The sequence below is a fragment of the Cajanus cajan genome, chromosome 6, assembly GCF_000230855.2.
Source record: "Cajanus cajan strain Asha chromosome 6, NIPB_CcT2T_4, whole genome shotgun sequence".
NCBI lineage: Eukaryota > Viridiplantae > Streptophyta > Magnoliopsida > Fabales > Fabaceae > Cajanus > Cajanus cajan.
In genome coordinates, this window is record NC_138522.1 from 26939285 (window position 1) to 26963778 (window position 24494).

Here is a 24494-nt window from a genome sequence, read left to right on the forward strand (position 1 = left end):
TCAGTTAAACCATGGACCGTGTAAATCAACGGTACAGAACCCACCGAGGAGATCGTATCGGTGTGTTCTAATTTAATGTTCATTCATCATGAATCTCCCTGAGCTCATCTGGGTTGCAAGGATTTTTTCAATGATATTGTTCATCTGTCAACATATTTGTTGCCTACCGTCTAGAGCTGTTCAAAAAAAGCAAATTGATTCGAATCAATCAGATCCAATATGAAAAAATAACTCCAAATCGTTCCAGTATATAAAATCAATTCAATTAGTCGATCCACTTTGTAATTCTTAAAATGTGGATCGATTCAATTCAAGTTGGTTTTTTTAAGAAAATGATCCTTATGCGGGTAAAAAATAAATAATTGCAGCGCATTAAACTGATTCAACTTCAAAAAAATGGATCCATATTTTAAAAAAAAATAAATTGATCCACTTTATAAAAATTGGATCAGTTAAACCATGGACCGTGTAAATCGACGGTACAGAACCCACCGAGGAAATCGTATCGATGTGTTCCAATTTAATGTTCATTCATCATGAATCTCCCTGAGTTCTTCTGGGTTGCAAGGATTTTTTCAATGATATTGTTCATCTGTCAATATGTTTGTTGCCTACCGTCTAGAGCTGTGCAAAAAATGCATATTGATTCGAATCAATCAGATCCAACTTGAAAAAATAACTCCAAATCGATCCAGTATATAAAATCAATTCAATTATTCGATCCACTTTGTAACTCTTAAAAAGTGGATCGATTCAATTCAATTTGGTTTTTTTAAGCAAATGATCCTTATACGGGTAAAAAATAAATAATTGCAACGCATTAAACTGATTCAACTTCAAAAAAACGGATCCATATTTAAAAAAAAAATAAATTGATCCACCTTATAAAAATTGGATCAGTTAAACCATGGACCTTGTAAATCAACGGTACAGAACCCACCGAGGAGATCGTATCGATGTGTTCCAATTTAATGTTCATTCATCATGAATCTCCCTGAGTGCATCTGGGTTGCAAGGAATTTTTCAATGATATTGTTCATCTGTCAACATATTTGTTGCCTACCGTCTAGAGCTGTGCAAAAAATGCAAATTGATTCGAATCGATCAGATCCAATTTGAAAAAATAACTCCAAATCCATCCAGTATATAAAATTGGCTCAATTAGTCGATCCACTTTGTAACTCTTAAAAAGTGGATCGATTCAATTCAAGTTGGTTTTTTTAAGAAAATGATCCTTGTAAAAAATAAATAATTGCAGCGCATTAAACTGATTCAACTTCAAAAAAATGGATCCATTCTTTAAAAAAAAATAAATTGATCCACTTTATAAAAATTGGATGAGTTAAACCATGGACCGTGTAAATCAACGGTACAGAACCCACCGAGGAAATCGTATCGATGTGTTCCAATTTAATGTTCATTCATCATGAATCTCCCTGAGTTCATCTGGGTTGCAAGGATTTTTTCAATGATATTGTTCATCTGTCAACATATTTGTTGCCTACCGTCTAGAGCTGTGCAAAAAATGCAAATTGAGTCGAATCAATCAGATCCAATTTGAAAAAATAACTCCAAATCGATCCAGTATATAAAATCAATTCAATTATTCGATCCACTTTGTAACTCTTAAAAAGTGGATCGATTCAATTCAATTTGGTTTTTTTAAGCAAATGATACTTGTACGGGTAAAAAATAAATAATTGCAGCGCATTAAATTGATTCAACTTCAAAAAAAAAAACGGATCCATATTTAAAAAAAAAATAAATTGATCCACTTTATAAAAAATGGATAAGTTAAACCATGGACCATGTAAATCAACGGTACAGAACCCACCGATAGAGATCATATCGATCTGTTCCAATTTAATGTTCATTCATCATGAATCTCCCTGAGTTCATCTGGGTTGCAATGATTTTTTCAATGATATTGTTCATCTGTCAACGTATTTGTTGCCTACTGTCTAGAGCTGTGCAAAAAATGCAAATTCATTCGAATTGATCAGTTCCAATTTGAAAAAATAACTCCAAATCGATCCGGTATATAAAATTGGCTCAATTAGTCGATCCACTTTTTAACTCTTCAAAAGTGGATCGATTCAATTCAATCTGGTTTTTTTAAGAAAATGATACTTATACGGGTAAAAAAAAAATAATTGCAGCACATTAAACTGATTCAACTTCAAAAAAATGGATCCATATTTAAAAAAAAATAAATTGATCCACTTTATAAAAATTGGATCAGTTAAACCATGGGCCGTGTAAATCAACGGTACAGAACCCACCGAGCAGATCGTATCGATGTGTTCCAATTTAATGTTCATTCATCATGAATCTCTCTGAGTTCAGCTGGGTTGCAAGGATTTTTTCAATGATATTGTTCATCTGTCAACATATTTGTTGCCTACCGTCTAAAGCTGTGCAAAAAATGCAAATTGATTTGCATCAATTAGATCCAATTTGAAAAAATAACTCCAAATCCATCCAGTATATAAAATCAATTCAATTATTCGATCCACTTTGTAACTCTTAAAAAGTGGATCGATTCAATTCAATTTGGTTTTTTTAAGCAAATGATCCTTATACGAGTAAAAAATAAATAATTGCAGCGCATTAAACTGATTCAACTTCAAAAAAACGGATCCATATTGAAAAAAAATAATTGATCCACTTTATAAAAATTGGATCAGTTAAACCATGGACCGTGTAAATCAACGGTACAGAACCCACCGAGGAGATCGTATCGATGTGTTCCAATTTAATGTTCATTCATCATGAATCTCCCTGAGTTCATCTGGGTTGCAAGGACTTTTTCAATGATATTGTTCATCTGTCAACATATTTATTGCCTACCGTGTAGAGCTATGCAAAAAATGCAAATTGATTAGAATCGATCAGATCCAATTTGAAAAAATAACTCCAAATCGACAGTATATAAAATCAATTCAAATAGTCGATCCACTTTGTAACTCTTAAAAAGTGGATCGATTCAATTCAAGTTGTTTTTTTTAAGAAAATGATCCTTATACGGGTAAAAAATAAATAATTGCAGCACATTAAACTTATTCAAATTCAAAAATATGGATCCATATTTAAAAAAAAAATAAAATTGATCCACTTTATAAAAATTGGATCAGTTAAACCATGGACCGTGTAAATCAACGGTACAGAACCCACCGAGGAGATCGTTTCGATGTGTTCCAATTTAATGTTCATTCATCATGAATCTCCCTGAGTTCATCTGGGTTGCAAGGATTTTTTCAATGATATTGTTCATCTGTCAACATATTTGTTGCCTACCGTCTAGAGCTGTGCAAAAAATCCAAATTGATTCGAATCAATCATATCGAATTTGAAAAAATAACTCCAAATCGATCCAGTATATAAAATCAATTCAATTAGTCGATCCACTTTGTCACTCTTAAAAAGTGGATCGATTCAATTCAATTTGGTTTTTTTAAGCAAATGATCCTTATACGGGTAAAAAATAAATAATTGCAACGCATTAAACTGATTCAACTTCAAAAAACGGATCCATATTTTAAAGGATAGCTATATGAAGCACTAAAAGAAAGTTTAGAATAATAAGGCGATAGTGAAATAGAAAACGGCCTCCTTTTGAAAATCCGAGCGTGGCCAATGGACTCTGTCGATTGGCATTTGATAGATCCCATTGTTCTACCCCAAAAGCATATATAATAATGCCAATTCTAACGCTTGGATCAACAGTTATGGCAGTTCAAAGTTTTCACAGACCAAAGTGATGAAAAAATTTGAAAATCAGAATTGGCTTAAATTTTGTGAGCAACACCCTGAAATGATGAAAAGACAGGACACCAAATTCTAGAGCAAAATTCAAAGGATAGCTATATGAAGCACTAAAAGAAAGTTTAGAAAAATAAAGCGATAGAGAAATAGAAAACGGCCTCTTTTTGAAAATCTGAGCGTGGCCAATGGACTCTGTCGATTGGTAGGTGATAGATCCCATTTTTCTACCCCAAAAGCATATATATAATGCCAATTCTGACGCCTGGATCAACAGTTATGGCAGTTCAAAGTTTTCACAGACCAAAGTGATGAAAAAATTTGAAAATCAAAATTGGCTTAAATTTTGTGAGCAACACCCTGAAATAATTAAAAGACAGGACACCAAATTCTAGAGCAAAATTCAAAGGATAGCTATATGAACCACTAAAAGAAAGTTTAGGAAAATAAGGCGATAGAGAAATAGAAAACGACCTCTTTTTGAAAATCCGAGCTTGGCCAATGGACTCTGTCGATTGGCAGGTGATAGATCCCATTTTTCTACCCCAAAAGCATATATAATAGTGCCAATTCTAACGCCTGGATCAACAGTTATGGCAGTTCAAAGTTTTAACAGACCAAAGTGATGATAAAGTTTGAAAATCAGAATTGGCTTAAATTTTGTGAGCAACACCATGAAATAATGAAAAGATAGCACACCAAATTCCAGTGCAAAATTCAAAGGATAGCTATATGAACCTCTAAAAGAAAGTTTAGAAAAATAAGGCGATAGAGAAATCGAAAACGACCTCTTTTTAAAAATCCGAGCGTGGCCAACGGACTCTGTCGATTGGCAGGTGATAGATCCCATTTTTATACCCTAAACGCGTATATAATAATGCCATTTCTGACGCCTGGATCAACAGTTATGGCAGTTCAAAGTTTTCACACACCAAAGAGATGAAAAAATTTGAAAATCTGAATTGGCTTAAATTTTGTGAGCAACACCCTGAAATGATGAAAAGACAGCACACCAAATTCTAGAGCATAATTCAAAAGATAGCTATATGAACCACTAAAAGAAAGTTTAGAAAAATAAGGCGATAGAGAAATAGAAAACAGCCTCTTTTTAAAAATCTGAGCGTGGCCAATGGACTCTGTCGATTGGCAGGTGATAGATCCCATTTTTCTACCCCAAAAGCATATATAATAATGCCAATTCTGACGCCTGGATCAACAGTTATGGTAGTTCAATGTTTTCACAGACCAAAGTGATGAAAAAATTTGAAAATCAGAATTGGCTTAAATTTTGTGAGCAACACCCTGAAATGATGAAAAGACAGCACACCAAATTCCAGAGCAAAATGCAAAGGATAGCTATATGAACCACAAAAAGAAAGTTTAGAAAAATAAGGCGACAGAGAAAAAGAAAACGGCCTCTTTTTGAAAATTCGAGCATGGCCAATGGACTCTGTCGATTGGCAGGTGATAGATCCCATTTTTCTACCCCAAAAGCATATATAATGATGCCAATTCTGACGCCTGCATCAACAGTTATGGCAGTTCAAAGTTTTCACAGACCAAAGTGATGAAAAAATTTGAAAATCAGAATTGGCTTAAATTTTGTGAGCAACACCCTAAAATGATCAAAAGACAGCACACCAAATTCCAGAACAAAATTCAAAGGATAGATATATGAACCACTAAAAGAAAGTTTAGAAAAATAAGGCGATAGAGAATTAGAAAACGGCCTCTTTTTGAATATTCGAGCGTGGCCAATGGACTCTGTCGATTGGCGGGTGATAGATCCCATTTTTCTACCCCAAAAGCATATATAATAATGCCAATTCTGACGCCTAGATCAACTGTTATGGCAATTCAAAGTTTTCACAGACCAAAGTGATGAAAAAATTTGAATATCAGAATTGGCCTAAACTTTGTGAGGAACACCCTGAAATGATGAAAAGACAGCACACGAAATTCCAGAGCAAAATTCAAAGGATAGCTATATGAACCACTAAAAGAAAGTTTAGAAAAATAAGGTGATAGAGAAATAGAAAACAACCTCTTTTTGAAAATCCGAGTGTGGCCAATGGGCTCTGTTGATTGGCAAGTGATAGATCCCATTTTTCTACCCCAAAAGAATATATAATAATGCCAATTCTGACGCCTACATCAACAGTTATGGCAGTTCAAAGTTTTCACAAACCAAAGTGATGAAAAAATTTAAAAATCCGAATTGGCTTAAATTTTGTGAGCAACACCCTGAAATGAGTGTCGCCACCGGCCCAAAACGGGCCTCGGCGGTCGCGAAGACGGTCGAGCTCGCTTTTATTTTAGTTTTGAAAATGTATTGGATTATTAGAACGACTTGTTCTCAAACTGAGACCTTGTCGATCTTATCCAATTTATTTATTAAAAGTCTCACCAATCCATATTATTCCCAAGCGGGACCCTCCATGGATTAGTGGTTTTCGCAAAAGGAGGGTTCGTGGAGTCGCCACCAATGTTTTACTCAAAACATTGGAAAAAGGGATAAGGCAATTGATTTTATAAATCAACTTTGGCCATTACAACCAGAGTTGGGTAAGGGAGTCGGTTACGCGTGGGGAAGGTGTTAGCACCCCACAGCGCCCCTTTCGGGTTCCCTATGACAGATTATTTCTAAAATAACAGTGTAAAATTACTAAATTACCCCTATTTATTCTAAGCGATTATAAATTAACTATCTACATGATGACAGTTTAAATATGCACACAGAAAGCAGTAAAAGGAAGGACTTTAAGAAGAAACCTTTGAAGCGTGCTTTTATATATTTCGTAAAACTGGGAAGCTTTTTGGCGTTCCCTCGCTCTACAAGCCCGCTCGCTCCCTCTTATAAAATTTCGACTATGGAAATCCGGAGGATTTCCCTTCGACTAGGTTCGAATCTCCAAGCTAAGTGCTCGGAATTCCAGAACTTCGTCGGATCGACTCCCAGAGAGATTTCTAGGGCAGAACACTGCTCAAAAACCCCAGAATACTCAAGGAGGGAGTCAAAACTATGTTCCAAAGTGTCAAATGACGTCCAATTGACGTCATATTTATAGGGAACAGGCCCAATACGGGCTACAGAATCAATACGGCCGTATTGAAATTTTTGAACTTCAATACGGCCGTATTGAGTTCAATACGGCCGTATTGAAATTCAGAAATTTCAATGCGCCCGTATTGAGTTCACTGCGGCTGTATTGAAGCTTCAATACGGCCGTATTGATTTCAGTACGGCCGTATTGAAGTTTCAGAAACTTCAATACGCCGTATTGAGTTCACTGCGGCCATATTGAAGCTTCAATACGGCCGTATTAAGTTTAGTACGACCGTATTGGGCTTCATTCCCTCCACTTCCTTATTTTAAGCTACTCTAAGACCTCTAGACCTACAGAGAACCCTCCTAGGGCCTTCCAAGAGTCCTTCTGGCTGATCTTCCTTCAGTCTTCGAGAGTCTTCAAGCTTTATTTCCGACCCGGACAATTTTAGGGGTCTACAGCTGCCCCCCCCTTTACTTAGTCAAACGGCCTTTTGGTGTACCAATTGACAAGTAAAGGAGTTGACCCAATTGTCCGGGTAATGTGCCAACCTTCTTACTTGTAATGTCTTCTGGTGGAAAATTGTTGAGTAGCCTCTCCAGGTTGATGCATACCTCAGCGTTTCTGACAACCTTGGTAGTTGAGTACCGCCTCTCCAGGCCCTGCCTCTTAACATTCGGCAGTTGAGTATTGCCTCTCCAGGCCCTGCCTCTTAACATTCAGCAGTTGAGTATTGCCTCTCCAGGCCCTGCCTCTTAACATTCAGCAGTTGAGTATTGCCTCTCCAGGCCCTGCCTCTCAACATGAGGTAGTTGAGTATCGCCTCTCCAGGCCCTGCCTCTCAACATGAGGTAGTTGAGTATCGCCTCTCCAGGCCCTGCCTCTCAACATGAGGTAGTTGAGTATCGCCTCTCCAGGCCCTGCCTCTTAACATTCAGCAGTTCCTGCCTCTTAACATTCGGCAGTTGAGTATCGCCTCTCCAGGCCCTGCCTCTCAACATGAGGTAGTTGAGTATTGCCTCTCCAGGCCCTGCCTCTCAACATGAGGTAGTTGAGTATCGCCTCTCCAGGCCCTGCCTCTCAACATGAGGTAGTTGAGTATCGCCTCTCCAGGCCCTGCCTCTTAACATTCAGCAGTTCCTGCCTCTTAACATTCGGCAGTTGAGTATCGCCTCTCCAGGCCCTGCCTCTCAACATGAGGTAGTTGAGTATTGCCTCTCCAGGCCCTGCCTCTCAACATGAGGTAGTTGAGTATCGCCTCTCCAGGCCCTGCCTCTCAACATGAGGCAGTTGAGTATAGTTTGTCTCCACAGTCCACAATGCTGCTTCGACGGTTTGTTTTTCTGATTTTGTGCCGCTGAGGGCTGGATAACGCAGGGATCCGTCTAGGGGATGTGCAGTCATTCATAGGTTCCTGTGCCCCAACTTGCATTGCATTGTTGGTACCCATGGGGAATTTTTGACTCCTTGAGGTGTAGACACAGATGCTCTCTCTTTGAGCGATGCCTTATGTTTGGCTGACGTCCTTTTGACGTAGGTGGAGTATCCCGGTTGTCCTTATTCGGGTATCTCTTTTGGATTTTCTGATTTTTGCTGCCTCTGTGTAGGCTATTATCCACTGGGGATTTTGTCATTCATTTCTTGACTGGCCTCTTCTGTTAGGCAAATAACCTTGATGTTTGGTGCTTGGCTGGATGCCGCATTCCGCTTGGGGAATATTTATTGATATATATATATATATATATATATATATATATATATATTTTTTTTTTTTTTTTTGATTTTTCTCCTTTTGCAGGGATGCCTCTGAGTAGGCGATTGGGGAATGAGGGATCTTATGTATCCCAGAGTATTATTTAGGAAGCCTCTGCAGGCTTAGCCTCACTCAACACTTGAGTTGGAGAGCTATCTTCACTGAGGAAGTTTAAGTCTTTTGACTTGGATATTCTGCTTGGGAGATCGTACTTCCATTGGGAATTTTGTCGATCTTGCTTTGATAGCTCTCGCTGGGGATTTGTTCTGAGTGCGAGCTGAGGTTTCTCTGGGGAGTATTATTTCTGCGAGCCTCTCCAGGCTCAGTTATTCTGCATACTGTGGAGGATGTGGAGTATTATTTTGGTAAGCCTCTCCAGGCTTAGTTATTCGGTACAAATTGTTTGTTGGATTTTCTATATCCTTGCCTTTTTTATTTTCGGCTTTTTCTGTATTTTGCCTTTTCTTCTGATTTGGCTTTTTCTGTATTTTGCCTTTTTTATGTTTTTGGCTTTTGCTGTACAGAAATTAAAAGTGCTAAAGAAATTAAATTCAGTTATTATGAGAGAGTATTATTTCGGCAAGCCTCTCCAGGCTCAGTTATTTTGTAGGAGTATTATTTCGGCAAGCCTCTCCAGGCTCAATTATTCTAAAGGAGTATTATTTCGACAAGCCTCTCCAGGCTCAATTACTCTGTGGGAGTATTGTTTCGGCAAGCCTCTCCAGGCTCAATTATTCTGTGGGAGTATTGTTTCGGCAAGCCTCTCCAGGCTCAATTATTTTGTACGAGTATTATTTCGGCAAGCCTCTCCAGGCTCAATTATTCTGAGAGAGTATTATTTCGGCGAGCCTCTCCAGGCTCAGTTATTTTGAGAGTATTCTTTCGGCGAGCCTCTCCAGGCTCAATTATTCTGAGAGAGTATTATTTCGGCGAGCCTCTCCAGGCTCAGTTATTTTGAGAGTATTCTTTCGGCGAGCCTCTCCAGGCTCAGTTATTCTGTATGATGCTGTTGATTTTCTGAATCTTTGTATTTTGCTTGCTGCTGTCATACACAAGCAATTTTCTATTTTTCTATTTTATGCGGTTACCTCATGATAAGGTCTTTGAATGTGCAACTAATGTGTGTGTGATGCACAAATGCAATACAATTTTTTTATTTTATTTTTTTTTATTTTTGTTCATTTATTTAGAAAAGTGAGTGGCTCTCCCTATCCTCTTCTTCTTGGAGGACTTTCTGTCATTGACGTGAGGGAGTATTTTTGTGAGCCTTTATGCAGGAGATTATGGATTTTACAGGAACCCCTCCAATTTTCTTTTATTGACCGATTATTAATGGAATTTCGTACAATTTTTATGAAAAACCAATTCAGAGGCATAATCACATGGTCAAGAAAGAAAAGAAACAAATGGATATTTTTATTGATATTCACAAGTGTTTTTACAGAAAGATATACAGAAGGAAATTTCTGAAGAATGGCTGGCCAAGGTAGGCTATACATTTTTGGCTTAAACAATTATATCTGTAATTGTCGCTCTTCCCGTTCCCCTAATCGTTTCGGGTGAGATGCCTGAGCCAGGGGTGTAGATACTGCAAGACGCTTGCTTCTAGAAGATTATCACTTGAACCGCCTTTCGGTTTTCGATTCAAGCGATCGTTGCTTGCTTTGGTTTTACATCTTATTCTTTTGCCCCTAACTTTTGCCTAGGACGTATCCTAGCGGGGATGATTTTGCCTTTGTTTTGCCTAGTACCCTTGTACTGGCAGGCTTTTTATTTTGCCCTAACTTTTGCCTAGGACGCCCTTTTTTTGGGTTTTCATCCTAGCGGGCCTATGCAAGCAACGTCTTCAAGCATAGTACTTCTTTACCACGTCAGTGTTGACTAGGTATCAAAGTTCTTCTCCATCCATGTTTGTGAGGATCAATGCTCCTCCTGAGAAAGCTCGTTTTACCACGTACGGTCCTTCGTGATTTAGGGCCCACTTTCCGATTTTATCCTTTTGAGTTGGTAGTAATTTCTTTATTACCAACTCTCCCTCATGGTAGACTCGAGGGTGGACTTTCTTGTCAAAAGCCTTTTTGATCTTCCTCTGATAGGCTTGACCATGGCATATGGCGTTCAGCCGTTTCTCTTGGATAAGGTTCAACCGGTCGTATCGGCTTTGAACCCTTTCTGCCTCGGAAAGTTTTGCTTCCATGATTACCCTTATATAAGGTTTTTCGACTTCGACGGGTAGAACTGCCTCCATCTCATAGATGAGGGAGAATGGAGTAGCTCCTGCAGACGTGCGTACTGAAGTCCTATAGCTATGAAGAGCAAAGGGTAACATCTCATGCCAGTCTTTAAATGAGACAACCATCTTTTGCACTATTTTCTTGATGTTCTTATTGGTTGCCTCGACTGCCCCATTCATCTTTGGCCGATATGGGGAAGAGTTGTGGTGTTGGATCTTGAATTCTTGGCACAGTTATTCCACCATTTTATTAGTCAGATTAGATCCATTTTCAGTGATGATTTATTTCTCCATGCTTCCACTAGATTATTCTAAAATCTTTCGGGACAAGAGAGAAAAGAAAGGAAAGATATTTTTGTTCTGAAGTTTGTGTTTTAGAGGGGATTTATTTTTCAAAAATGGTTTTTGTAAGAATGGTTAGCCGAGGTAGGCTTATGTGTTTAGGCTTGTTTGATTAAACACTTATGAAGTTAAGAAAATCTTTGTTTATTGACGTTGTGATTTGACAACTTAGATAACTTCCCTTGAACCTTTCTTTTTGAATTCGGTTCATGGTACCATCATGGATTTATTTTTGTTTTTTGATTGTCCTTATTTTTGCCTAAAACACCCTTTTGTGGCGTTTTAGCGGACCTTTATTTTTGTTTATTTTTGTAACCCTAACTTTTGCCTAGGTCACCCTTTCGTGGGATTCCTAGCGGGTCTTTTGCTCTTATTTTTGCGCAGTCCCCTTTTTTGAGTTTCCTGCCGAGCTTCTTTTATTTTGAAAGATTTTCTTTTTACCCATGATGGCACTTGTCAAGGCCAAGGGAAGGTGCTCCAAGTTGTCACACATACCTCCACATAAAAATGATGTGGGTTTATTATTATTAAGATGATTTTAACCTCATTCATGTTTATTCAAACAGGGTTAAAAATAATGTGGTTTAGAATTTTATTATAAGCAAGAAAAGAAGCAATGAAGAATGATTTTATTATAATCATAGTGGAAACATTAGTCTTTATTTCATCACTGATATGGGTCCCAATGTTGACCTCTTCTATCTCTCGGCCTTGCCCCAAATTCACGGTCTCTAATTTCTCTTGACACGGTTGGAGTAGACGAGTTTCTTGATCTAGCAGTCTTTGCAGATCCGGAGAGATGGTCTCCTCATCACTGTCCAACTCAACCCGTTTATCCTCAACTTTCGGATCCCGGTCAGAGCGATCAATTACAGACATAATTATTTTATTGGTTCTGTTTAGGTTTAGAATTATTAATGTTAATGAGGAAAGAGAGAAAAGAACAAAAGAGAGAGTAATGTATGAAAAATGCCTCTTTATTGATATATGTATGTAAAACTGTACAAAACCCTTATTTACATGAAAAGGTCCTCATGATCTCGGGTACTGATCATGAGTCCCTAAAAGAAAAAAGTGGAGGGGCCCTATCATGGCTTGTTATTCTCTCTAATCCTGCTTTGGCCGAGGATTCTTGCTCACGTCGGGCGCTATCGAATCAAAGGTGATCCACCCGGCATCAATAAGGTCTTGGACCTTATATTTGAGAGCTCTGCAGTTCTCCGTTGAATGCCCCGATGCCCCCGAATGGTATAAACATTTGTCTTGTGGTTTGTACCAACTGGGATGAGGTGGATCAATCTTCTTTAGTGGAACGTAAGCTAGAAGACGTGCTTCCACTAGCTTCGGCAGGATGTCGCTATATGTGGTCGGAAGTTTATCAAACTTCTTCACAGGTTTGAATTGCGATCTTCCTGACTTCGAAGTGGAGGAAGACGAAGAGATGGTTATGGCACTGACTTCTCTCTCCTTCTTCTTCCCAAAGGTCTTCTTAGCTTTAAATGATTGGGAAGGTTTAGCTAGCTTCCCGCTTTTCAGCTCTTGTTCCACTCTTCCTCCAACATGATGGGACTCATGGTCACTGTGCTCAGCCCCTTGTATGTTGTGGTGACGCATGAGTTCCATCATTTGCGCCATTTGCTCTTTGAGCTGTGAGAGCTCGGCTGTAAGCTCCTTATTTCGTTCCTCCAACGCGTCCATTTTCTTGTTGAGCTGAGAGAGCTCGGTTGTGAGCTTCTTATTTTGCTCCCCCAGCGCTTCCATCTTCTTGATTTTCTGCGCGCGCGTGAGGACAGAGAGATGACCAGCCACTTTCTAAAATGAATGTTTATTCTAATTAGCTTATTTATGATATGAATACGCTCTTGACATGAGCTTGATAACCCTCCATTTTTAAGGCGCTGCCTTTTTAAAACAAAGCGTTACCACCCTCCTTGACTTATGATCTCTCCTCAACGGAGAATCTCGATAATTATGGGTCTCTTTTACTCATGTCAAGAGGTATTGGTGAACCTAAAATGCATGGTTTATGAGGATGCATGATATCTTTATTGGTAATGATGCACATGCTCCTCACTTTTATTATATTTTCACACATGGTTTTTCCTCTCATGTCATGGTATTTTCATGCATGGGGATTATTCTTAGACCTTATCACGAGGTTTATTATTAATGCACAAACAATGTCACATAAACCTATACACAAACAATTCACTCATCCACGAACAGTCACGAGCGAATCACGAGGTAGGGGTATCCTGCAGAAAGGTGCATATTCAAGGTAGGTTCTAACTGTTCTCACCAGTCCAAGGCCCCCAAGGTGCCCCCATTATAGGGACCCAATTCCTCTCATCGTAGGTCGATGGAAAGCTCCAACGCACCGTCGGACTCAAGTTCATGGTTATCACCTTGAGTGATGTTTTCCGACAACGGTCTACGGGCACCTATAGACCCATTCGACAACCGGCCGTACTAACATCCACTCCCTATGGTTAATCACTCATGCCCCCGGGTATAGAGGGAACTATTGTGTGCAAAGGTTTGTGTGCAGTTTTTATTTCAAACAATTGCGGAAATTTAAACATACAACAGTTATTAAAGCCATATAAATAAAGCATGTTTATACAAACAAGGGGTAATGAAGCAATTTTAACTATTATTTGTTAAAATAATCTGTCACTAAATGGGACTGACTCTCGAAACTTCCCCAGTGGAGTCGCCATCTGTCGCCACCGGCCCAAAACGGGCCTCGGCGGTCGCGAAGACGGTCGAGCTCGCTTTTATTTTAGTTTTGAAAATGTATTGGATTATTAGAACGACTTGTTCTCAAACTGAGACCTTGTCGATCTTATCCAATTTATTTATTAAAAGTCTCACCAATCCATATTAATCCCAAGCGGGACCCTCCATGGATTAGTGGTTTTCGCAAAAGGAGGGTTCGTGGAGTCGCCACCAATGTTTTACTCAAAACATTGGAAAAAGGGATAAGGCAATTGATTTTATAAATCAACTTTGGCCATTACAACCAGAGTTGGGTAAGGGAGTCGGTTACGCGTGGGGAAGGTGTTAGCACCCCACAACGCCCCTTTCGGGTTCCCTATGACAGATTATTTCTAAAATAACAGTGTAAAATTACTAAATTACCCCTATTTATTCTAAGCGATTATAAATTAACTATCTACATGATGACAGTTTAAATATGCACACAGAAAGCAGTAAAAGGAAGGACTTTAAGAAGAAACCTTTGAAGCGTGCTTTTATATATTTCGTAAAACTAGGAAGCTTTTTGGCGTTCCCTCGCTCTACAAGCCCGCTCGCTCCCTCTTATAAAATTTCGACTATGGAAATCCGGAGGATTTCCCTTCGACTAGGTTCGAATCTCCAAGCTAAGTGCTCGGAATTCCAGAACTTCGTCGGATCGACTCCCAGAGAGATTTCTAGGGCAGAACACTGCTCAAAAACCCCAGAATACTCAAGGAGGGAGTCAAAACTATGTTCCAAAGTGTCAAATGACGTCCAATTGACGTCATATTTATAGGGAACAGGCCCAATACGGGCTACAGAATCAATACGGCCGTATTGAAATTTTTGAACTTCAATACGGCCGTATTGAGTTCAATACGGCCGTATTGAAATTCAGAAATTTCAATGCGCCCGTATTGAGTTCACTGCGGCTGTATTGAAGCTTCAATACGGCCGTATTGATTTCAGTACGGCCGTATTGAAGTTTCAGAAACTTCAATACGCCGTATTGAGTTCACTGCGGCCATATTGAAGCTTCAATACGGCCGTATTAAGTTTAGTACGACCGTATTGGGCTTCATTCCCTCCACTTCCTTATTTTAAGCTACTCTAAGACCTCTAGACCTACAGAGAACCCTCCTAGGGCCTTCCAAGAGTCCTTCTGGCTGATCTTCCTTCAGTCTTCGAGAGTCTTCAAGCTTTATTTCCGACCCGGACAATTTTAGGGGTCTACAGCTGCCCCCCCTTTACTTAGTCAAACGGCCTTTTGGTGTACCAATTGACAAGTAAAGGAGTTGACCCAATTGTCCGGGTAATGTGCCAACCTTCTTACTTGTAATGTCTTCTGGTGGAAAATTGTTGAGTAGCCTCTCCAGGTTGATGCATACCTCAGCGTTTCTGACAACCTTGGTAGTTGAGTACCGCCTCTCCAGGCCCTGCCTCTTAACATTCGGCAGTTGAGTATTGCCTCTCCAGGCCCTGCCTCTTAACATTCAGCAGTTGAGTATTGCCTCTCCAGGCCCTGCCTCTTAACATTCAGCAGTTGAGTATTGCCTCTCCAGGCCCTGCCTCTCAACATGAGGTAGTTGAGTATCGCCTCTCCAGGCCCTGCCTCTCAACATGAGGTAGTTGAGTATCGCCTCTCCAGGCCCTGCCTCTCAACATGAGGTAGTTGAGTATCGCCTCTCCAGGCCCTGCCTCTTAACATTCAGCAGTTCCTGCCTCTTAACATTCGGCAGTTGAGTATCGCCTCTCCAGGCCCTGCCTCTCAACATGAGGTAGTTGAGTATTGCCTCTCCAGGCCCTGCCTCTCAACATGAGGTAGTTGAGTATCGCCTCTCCAGGCCCTGCCTCTCAACATGAGGTAGTTGAGTATCGCCTCTCCAGGCCCTGCCTCTTAACATTCAGCAGTTCCTGCCTCTTAACATTCGGCAGTTGAGTATCGCCTCTCCAGGCCCTGCCTCTCAACATGAGGTAGTTGAGTATTGCCTCTCCAGGCCCTGCCTCTCAACATGAGGTAGTTGAGTATCGCCTCTCCAGGCCCTGCCTCTCAACATGAGGCAGTTGAGTATAGTTTGTCTCCACAGTCCACAATGCTGCTTCGACGGTTTGTTTTTCTGATTTTGTGCCGCTGAGGGCTGGATAACGCAGGGATCCGTCTAGGGGATGTGCAGTCATTCATAGGTTCCTGTGCCCCAACTTGCATTGCATTGTTGGTACCCATGGGGAATTTTTGACTCCTTGAGGTGTAGACACAGATGCTCTCTCTTTGAGCGATGCCTTATGTTTGGCTGACGTCCTTTTGACGTAGGTGGAGTATCCCGGTTGTCCTTATTCGGGTATCTCTTTTGGATTTTCTGATTTTTGCTGCCTCTGTGTAGGCTATTATCCACTGGGGATTTTGTCATTCATTTCTTGACTGGCCTCTTCTGTTAGGCAAATAACCTTGATGTTTGGTGCTTGGCTGGATGCCGCATTCCGCTTGGGGAATATTTATTGATATATATATATATATATATATATATATATATATATATTTTTTTTTTTTTTTTTGATTTTTCTCCTTTTGCAGGGATGCCTCTGAGTAGGCGATTGGGGAATGAGGGATCTTATGTATCCCAGAGTATTATTTAGGAAGCCTCTGCAGGCTTAGCCTCACTCAACACTTGAGTTGGAGAGCTATCTTCACTGAGGAAGTTTAAGTCTTTTGACTTGGATATTCTGCTTGGGAGATCGTACTTCCATTGGGAATTTTGTCGATCTTGCTTTGATAGCTCTCGCTGGGGATTTGTTCTGAGTGCGAGCTGAGGTTTCTCTGGGGAGTATTATTTCTGCGAGCCTCTCCAGGCTCAGTTATTCTGCATACTGTGGAGGATGTGGAGTATTATTTTGGTAAGCCTCTCCAGGCTTAGTTATTCGGTACAAATTGTTTGTTGGATTTTCTATATCCTTGCCTTTTTTATTTTCGGCTTTTTCTGTATTTTGCCTTTTCTTCTGATTTGGCTTTTTCTGTATTTTGCCTTTTTTATGTTTTTGGCTTTTGCTGTACAGAAATTAAAAGTGCTAAAGAAATTAAATTCAGTTATTATGAGAGAGTATTATTTCGGCAAGCCTCTCCAGGCTCAGTTATTTTGTAGGAGTATTATTTCGGCAAGCCTCTCCAGGCTCAATTATTCTAAAGGAGTATTATTTCGACAAGCCTCTCCAGGCTCAATTACTCTGTGGGAGTATTGTTTCGGCAAGCCTCTCCAGGCTCAATTATTCTGTGGGAGTATTGTTTCGGCAAGCCTCTCCAGGCTCAATTATTTTGTACGAGTATTATTTCGGCAAGCCTCTCCAGGCTCAATTATTCTGAGAGAGTATTATTTCGGCGAGCCTCTCCAGGCTCAGTTATTTTGAGAGTATTCTTTCGGCGAGCCTCTCCAGGCTCAATTATTCTGAGAGAGTATTATTTCGGCGAGCCTCTCCAGGCTCAGTTATTTTGAGAGTATTCTTTCGGCGAGCCTCTCCAGGCTCAGTTATTCTGTATGATGCTGTTGATTTTCTGAATCTTTGTATTTTGCTTGCTGCTGTCATACACAAGCAATTTTCTATTTTTCTATTTTATGCGGTTACCTCATGATAAGGTCTTTGAATGTGCAACTAATGTGTGTGTGATGCACAAATGCAATACAATTTTTTTATTTTATTTTTTTTTATTTTTGTTCATTTATTTAGAAAAGTGAGTGGCTCTCCCTATCCTCTTCTTCTTGGAGGACTTTCTGTCATTGACGTGAGGGAGTATTTTTGTGAGCCTTTATGCAGGAGATTATGGATTTTACAGGAACCCCTCCAATTTTCTTTTATTGACCGATTATTAATGGAATTTCGTACAATTTTTATGAAAAACCAATTCAGAGGCATAATCACATGGTCAAGAAAGAAAAGAAACAAATGGATATTTTTATTGATATTCACAAGTGTTTTTACAGAAAGATATACAGAAGGAAATTTCTGAAGAATGGCTGGCCAAGGTAGGCTATACATTTTTGGCTTAAACAATTATATCTGTAATTGTCGCTCTTCCCGTTCCCCTAATCGTTTCGGGTGAGATGCCTGAGCCAGGGGTGTAGATACTGCAAGACGCTTGCTTCTAGAAGATTATCACTTGAACCGCCTTTCGGTTTTCGATTCAAGCGATCGTTGCTTGCTTTGGTTTTACATCTTATTCTTTTGCCCCTAACTTTTGCCTAGGACGTATCCTAGCGGGGATGATTTTGCCTTTGTTTTGCCTAGTACCCTTGTACTGGCAGGCTTTTTATTTTGCCCTAACTTTTGCCTAGGACGCCCTTTTTTTGGGTTTTCATCCTAGCGGGCCTATGCAAGCAACGTCTTCAAGCATAGTACTTCTTTACCACGTCAGTGTTGACTAGGTATCAAAGTTCTTCTCCATCCATGTTTGTGAGGATCAATGCTCCTCCTGAGAAAGCTCGTTTTACCACGTACGGTCCTTCGTGATTTAGGGCCCACTTTCCGATTTTATCCTTTTGAGTTGGTAGTAATTTCTTTATTACCAACTCTCCCTCATGGTAGACTCGAGGGTGGACTTTCTTGTCAAAAGCCTTTTTGATCTTCCTCTGATAGGCTTGACCATGGCATATGGCGTTCAGCCGTTTCTCTTGGATAAGGTTCAACCGGTCGTATCGGCTTTGAACCCTTTCTGCCTCGGAAAGTTTTGCTTCCATGATTACCCTTATATAAGGTTTTTCGACTTCGACGGGTAGAACTGCCTCCATCTCATAGATGAGGGAGAATGGAGTAGCTCCTGCAGACGTGCGTACTGAAGTCCTATAGCTATGAAGAGCAAAGGGTAACATCTCATGCCAGTCTTTAAATGAGACAACCATCTTTTGCACTATTTTCTTGATGTTCTTATTGGTTGCCTCGACTGCCCCATTCATCTTTGGCCGATATGGGGAAGAGTTGTGGTGTTGGATCTTGAATTCTTGGCACAGTTATTCCACCATTTTATTAGTCAGATTAGATCCATTTTCAGTGATGATTTATTTCTCCATGCTTCCACTAGATTATTCTAAAATCTTTCGGGACAAGAGAGAAAAGAAAGGAAAGATATTTTTGTTCTGAAGTTTGTGTTTTAGAGGGGATTTATTTTTCAAAAATGGTTTTTGTAAGAATGGTTAGCCGAGGTAGGCTTATGTGTTTAGGCTTGTTTGATTAAACACTTATGAAGTTAAGAAAATCTTTGTTTATTGACGTTGTGATTTGACAACTTAGATAACTTCCCTTGAACCTTTCTTTTTGAATTCGGTTCATGGTACCATCATGGATTTATTTTTGTTTTTTGATTGTCCTTATTTTTGCCTAAAACACCCTTTTGTGGCGTTTTAGCGGACCTTTATTTTTGTTTATTTTTGTAACCCTAACTTTTGCCTAGGTCACCCTTTCGTGGGATTCCTAGCGGGTCTTTTGCTCTTATTTTTGCGCAGTCCCCTTTTTTGAGTTTCCTGCCGAGCTTCTTTTATTTTGAAAGATTTTCTTTTTACCCATGATGGCACTTGTCAAGGCCAAGGGAAGGTGCTCCAAGTTGTCACACATACCTCCACATAAAAATGATGTGGGTTTATTATTATTAAGATGATTTTAACCTCATTCATGTTTATTCAAACAGGGTTAAAAATAATGTGGTTTAGAATTTTATTATAAGCAAGAAAAGAAGCAATGAAGAATGATTTTATTATAATCATAGTGGAAACATTAGTCTTTATTTCATCACTGATATGGGTCCCAATGTTGACCTCTTCTATCTCTCGGCCTTGCCCCAAATTCACGGTCTCTAATTTCTCTTGACACGGTTGGAGTAGACGAGTTTCTTGATCTAGCAGTCTTTGCAGATCCGGAGAGATGGTCTCCTCATCACTGTCCAACTCAACCCGTTTATCCTCAACTTTCGGATCCCGGTCAGAGCGATCAATTACAGACATAATTATTTTATTGGTTCTGTTTAGGTTTAGAATTATTAATGTTAATGAGGAAAGAGAGAAAAGAACAAAAGAGAGAGTAATGTATGAAAAATGCCTCTTTATTGATATATGTATGTAAAACTGTACAAAACCCTTATTTACATGAAAAGGTCCTCATGATCTCGGGTACTGATCATGAGTCCCTAAAAGAAAAAAGTGGAGGGGCCCTATCATGGCTTGTTATTCTCTCTAATCCTGCTTTGGCCGAGGATTCTTGCTCACGTCGGGCGCTATCGAATCAAAGGTGATCCACCCGGCATCAATAAGGTCTTGGACCTTATATTTGAGAGCTCTGCAGTTCTCCGTTGAATGCCCCGATGCCCCCGAATGGTATAAACATTTGTCTTGTGGTTTGTACCAACTGGGATGAGGTGGATCAATCTTCTTTAGTGGAACGTAAGCTAGAAGACGTGCTTCCACTAGCTTCGGCAGGATGTCGCTATATGTGGTCGGAAGTTTATCAAACTTCTTCACAGGTTTGAATTGCGATCTTCCTGACTTCGAAGTGGAGGAAGACGAAGAGATGGTTATGGCACTGACTTCTCTCTCCTTCTTCTTCCCAAAGGTCTTCTTAGCTTTAAATGATTGGGAAGGTTTAGCTAGCTTCCCGCTTTTCAGCTCTTGTTCCACTCTTCCTCCAACATGATGGGACTCATGGTCACTGTGCTCAGCCCCTTGTATGTTGTGGTGACGCATGAGTTCCATCATTTGCGCCATTTGCTCTTTGAGCTGTGAGAGCTCGGCTGTAAGCTCCTTATTTCGTTCCTCCAACGCGTCCATTTTCTTGTTGAGCTGAGAGAGCTCGGTTGTGAGCTTCTTATTTTGCTCCCCCAGCGCTTCCATCTTCTTGATTTTCTGCGCGCGCGTGAGGACAGAGAGATGACCAGCCACTTTCTAAAATGAATGTTTATTCTAATTAGCTTATTTATGATATGAATACGCTCTTGACATGAGCTTGATAACCCTCCATTTTTAAGGCGCTGCCTTTTTAAAACAAAGCGTTACCACCCTCCTTGACTTATGATCTCTCCTCAACGGAGAATCTCGATAATTATGGGTCTCTTTTACTCATGTCAAGAGGTATTGGTGAACCTAAAATGCATGGTTTATGAGGATGCATGATATCTTTATTGGTAATGATGCACATGCTCCTCACTTTTATTATATTTTCACACATGGTTTTTCCTCTCATGTCATGGTATTTTCATGCATGGGGATTATTCTTAGACCTTATCACGAGGTTTATTATTAATGCACAAACAATGTCACATAAACCTATACACAAACAATTCACTCATCCACGAACAGTCACGAGCGAATCACGAGGTAGGGGTATCCTGCAGAAAGGTGCATATTCAAGGTAGGTTCTAACTGTTCTCACCAGTCCAAGGCCCCCAAGGTGCCCCCATTATAGGGACCCAATTCCTCTCATCGTAGGTCGATGGAAAGCTCCAACGCACCGTCGGACTCAAGTTCATGGTTATCACCTTGAGTGATGTTTTCCGACAACGGTCTACGGGCACCTATAGACCCATTCGACAACCGGCCGTACTAACATCCACTCCCTATGGTTAATCACTCATGCCCCCGGGTATAGAGGGAACTATTGTGTGCAAAGGTTTGTGTGCAGTTTTTATTTCAAACAATTGCGGAAATTTAAACATACAACAGTTATTAAAGCCATATAAATAAAGCATGTTTATACAAACAAGGGGTAATGAAGCAATTTTAACTATTATTTGTTAAAATAATCTGTCACTAAATGGGACTGACTCTCGAAACTTCCCCAGTGGAGTCGCCATCTGTCGCCACCGGCCCAAAACGGGCCTCGGCGGTCGCGAAGACGGTCGAGCTCGCTTTTATTTTAGTTTTGAAAATGTATTGGATTATTAGAACGACTTGTTCTCAAACTGAGACCTTGTCGATCTTATCCAATTTATTTATTAAAAGTCTCACCAATCCATATTAATCCCAAGCGGGACCCTCCATGGATTAGTGGTTTTCGCAAAAGGAGGGTTCGTGGAGTCGCCACCAATGTTTTACTCAAAACATTGGAAAAAGGGATAAGGCAATTGATTTTATAAATCAACTTTGGCCATTACAACCAGAGTTGGGTAAGGGAGTCGGTTACGCGTGGGGAAGGTGTTAGCACCCCACAACGCCCCTTTCGGGTTCCCTATGACAGATTATTTCTAAAATAACAGTGTAAAATTACTAAATTACCCCTATTTATTCTAAGCGATTATAAATTAACTATCTACATGATGACAGTTTAAATATGCACACAGAAAGCAGTAAAAGGAAGGACTTTAAGAAGAAACCTTTGAAGCGTGCTTTTATATATTTCGTAAAACTAGGAAGCTTTTTGGCGTTCCCTCGCTCTACAAGCCCGCTCGCTCCCTCTTATAAAATTTCGACTATGGAAATCCGGAGGATTTCCCTTCGACTAGGTTCGAATCTCCAAGCTAAGTGCTCGGAATTCCAGAACTTCGTCGGATCGACTCCCAGAGAGATTTCTAGGGCAGAACACTGCTCAAAAACCCCAGAATACTCAAGGAGGGAGTCAAAACTATGTTCCAAAGTGTCAAATGACGTCCAATTGACGTCATATTTATAGGGAACAGGCCCAATACGGGCTACAGAATCAATACGGCCGTATTGAAATTTTTGAACTTCAATACGGCCGTATTGAGTTCAATACGGCCGTATTGAAATTCAGAAATTTCAATGCGCCCGTATTGAGTTCACTGCGGCTGTATTGAAGCTTCAATACGGCCGTATTGATTTCAGTACGGCCGTATTGAAGTTTCAGAAACTTCAATACGCCGTATTGAGTTCACTGCGGCCATATTGAAGCTTCAATACGGCCGTATTAAGTTTAGTACGACCGTATTGGGCTTCATTCCCTCCACTTCCTTATTTTAAGCTACTCTAAGACCTCTAGACCTACAGAGAACCCTCCTAGGGCCTTCCAAGAGTCCTTCTGGCTGATCTTCCTTCAGTCTTCGAGAGTCTTCAAGCTTTATTTCCGACCCGGACAATTTTAGGGGTCTACAGCTGCCCCCCCTTTACTTAGTCAAACGGCCTTTTGGTGTACCAATTGACAAGTAAAGGAGTTGACCCAATTGTCCGGGTAATGTGCCAACCTTCTTACTTGTAATGTCTTCTGGTGGAAAATTGTTGAGTAGCCTCTCCAGGTTGATGCATACCTCAGCGTTTCTGACAACCTTGGTAGTTGAGTACCGCCTCTCCAGGCCCTGCCTCTTAACATTCGGCAGTTGAGTATTGCCTCTCCAGGCCCTGCCTCTTAACATTCAGCAGTTGAGTATTGCCTCTCCAGGCCCTGCCTCTTAACATTCAGCAGTTGAGTATTGCCTCTCCAGGCCCTGCCTCTCAACATGAGGTAGTTGAGTATCGCCTCTCCAGGCCCTGCCTCTCAACATGAGGTAGTTGAGTATCGCCTCTCCAGGCCCTGCCTCTCAACATGAGGTAGTTGAGTATCGCCTCTCCAGGCCCTGCCTCTTAACATTCAGCAGTTCCTGCCTCTTAACATTCGGCAGTTGAGTATCGCCTCTCCAGGCCCTGCCTCTCAACATGAGGTAGTTGAGTATTGCCTCTCCAGGCCCTGCCTCTCAACATGAGGTAGTTGAGTATCGCCTCTCCAGGCCCTGCCTCTCAACATGAGGTAGTTGAGTATCGCCTCTCCAGGCCCTGCCTCTTAACATTCAGCAGTTCCTGCCTCTTAACATTCGGCAGTTGAGTATCGCCTCTCCAGGCCCTGCCTCTCAACATGAGGTAGTTGAGTATTGCCTCTCCAGGCCCTGCCTCTCAACATGAGGTAGTTGAGTATCGCCTCTCCAGGCCCTGCCTCTCAACATGAGGCAGTTGAGTATAGTTTGTCTCCACAGTCCACAATGCTGCTTCGACGGTTTGTTTTTCTGATTTTGTGCCGCTGAGGGCTGGATAACGCAGGGATCCGTCTAGGGGATGTGCAGTCATTCATAGGTTCCTGTGCCCCAACTTGCATTGCATTGTTGGTACCCATGGGGAATTTTTGACTCCTTGAGGTGTAGACACAGATGCTCTCTCTTTGAGCGATGCCTTATGTTTGGCTGACGTCCTTTTGACGTAGGTGGAGTATCCCGGTTGTCCTTATTCGGGTATCTCTTTTGGATTTTCTGATTTTTGCTGCCTCTGTGTAGGCTATTATCCACTGGGGATTTTGTCATTCATTTCTTGACTGGCCTCTTCTGTTAGGCAAATAACCTTGATGTTTGGTGCTTGGCTGGATGCCGCATTCCGCTTGGGGAATATTTATTGATATATATATATATATATATATATATATATATATATATATATATTTTTTTTTTTTTTTTTGATTTTTCTCCTTTTGCAGGGATGCCTCTGAGTAGGCGATTGGGGAATGAGGGATCTTATGTATCCCAGAGTATTATTTAGGAAGCCTCTGCAGGCTTAGCCTCACTCAACACTTGAGTTGGAGAGCTATCTTCACTGAGGAAGTTTAAGTCTTTTGACTTGGATATTCTGCTTGGGAGATCGTACTTCCATTGGGAATTTTGTCGATCTTGCTTTGA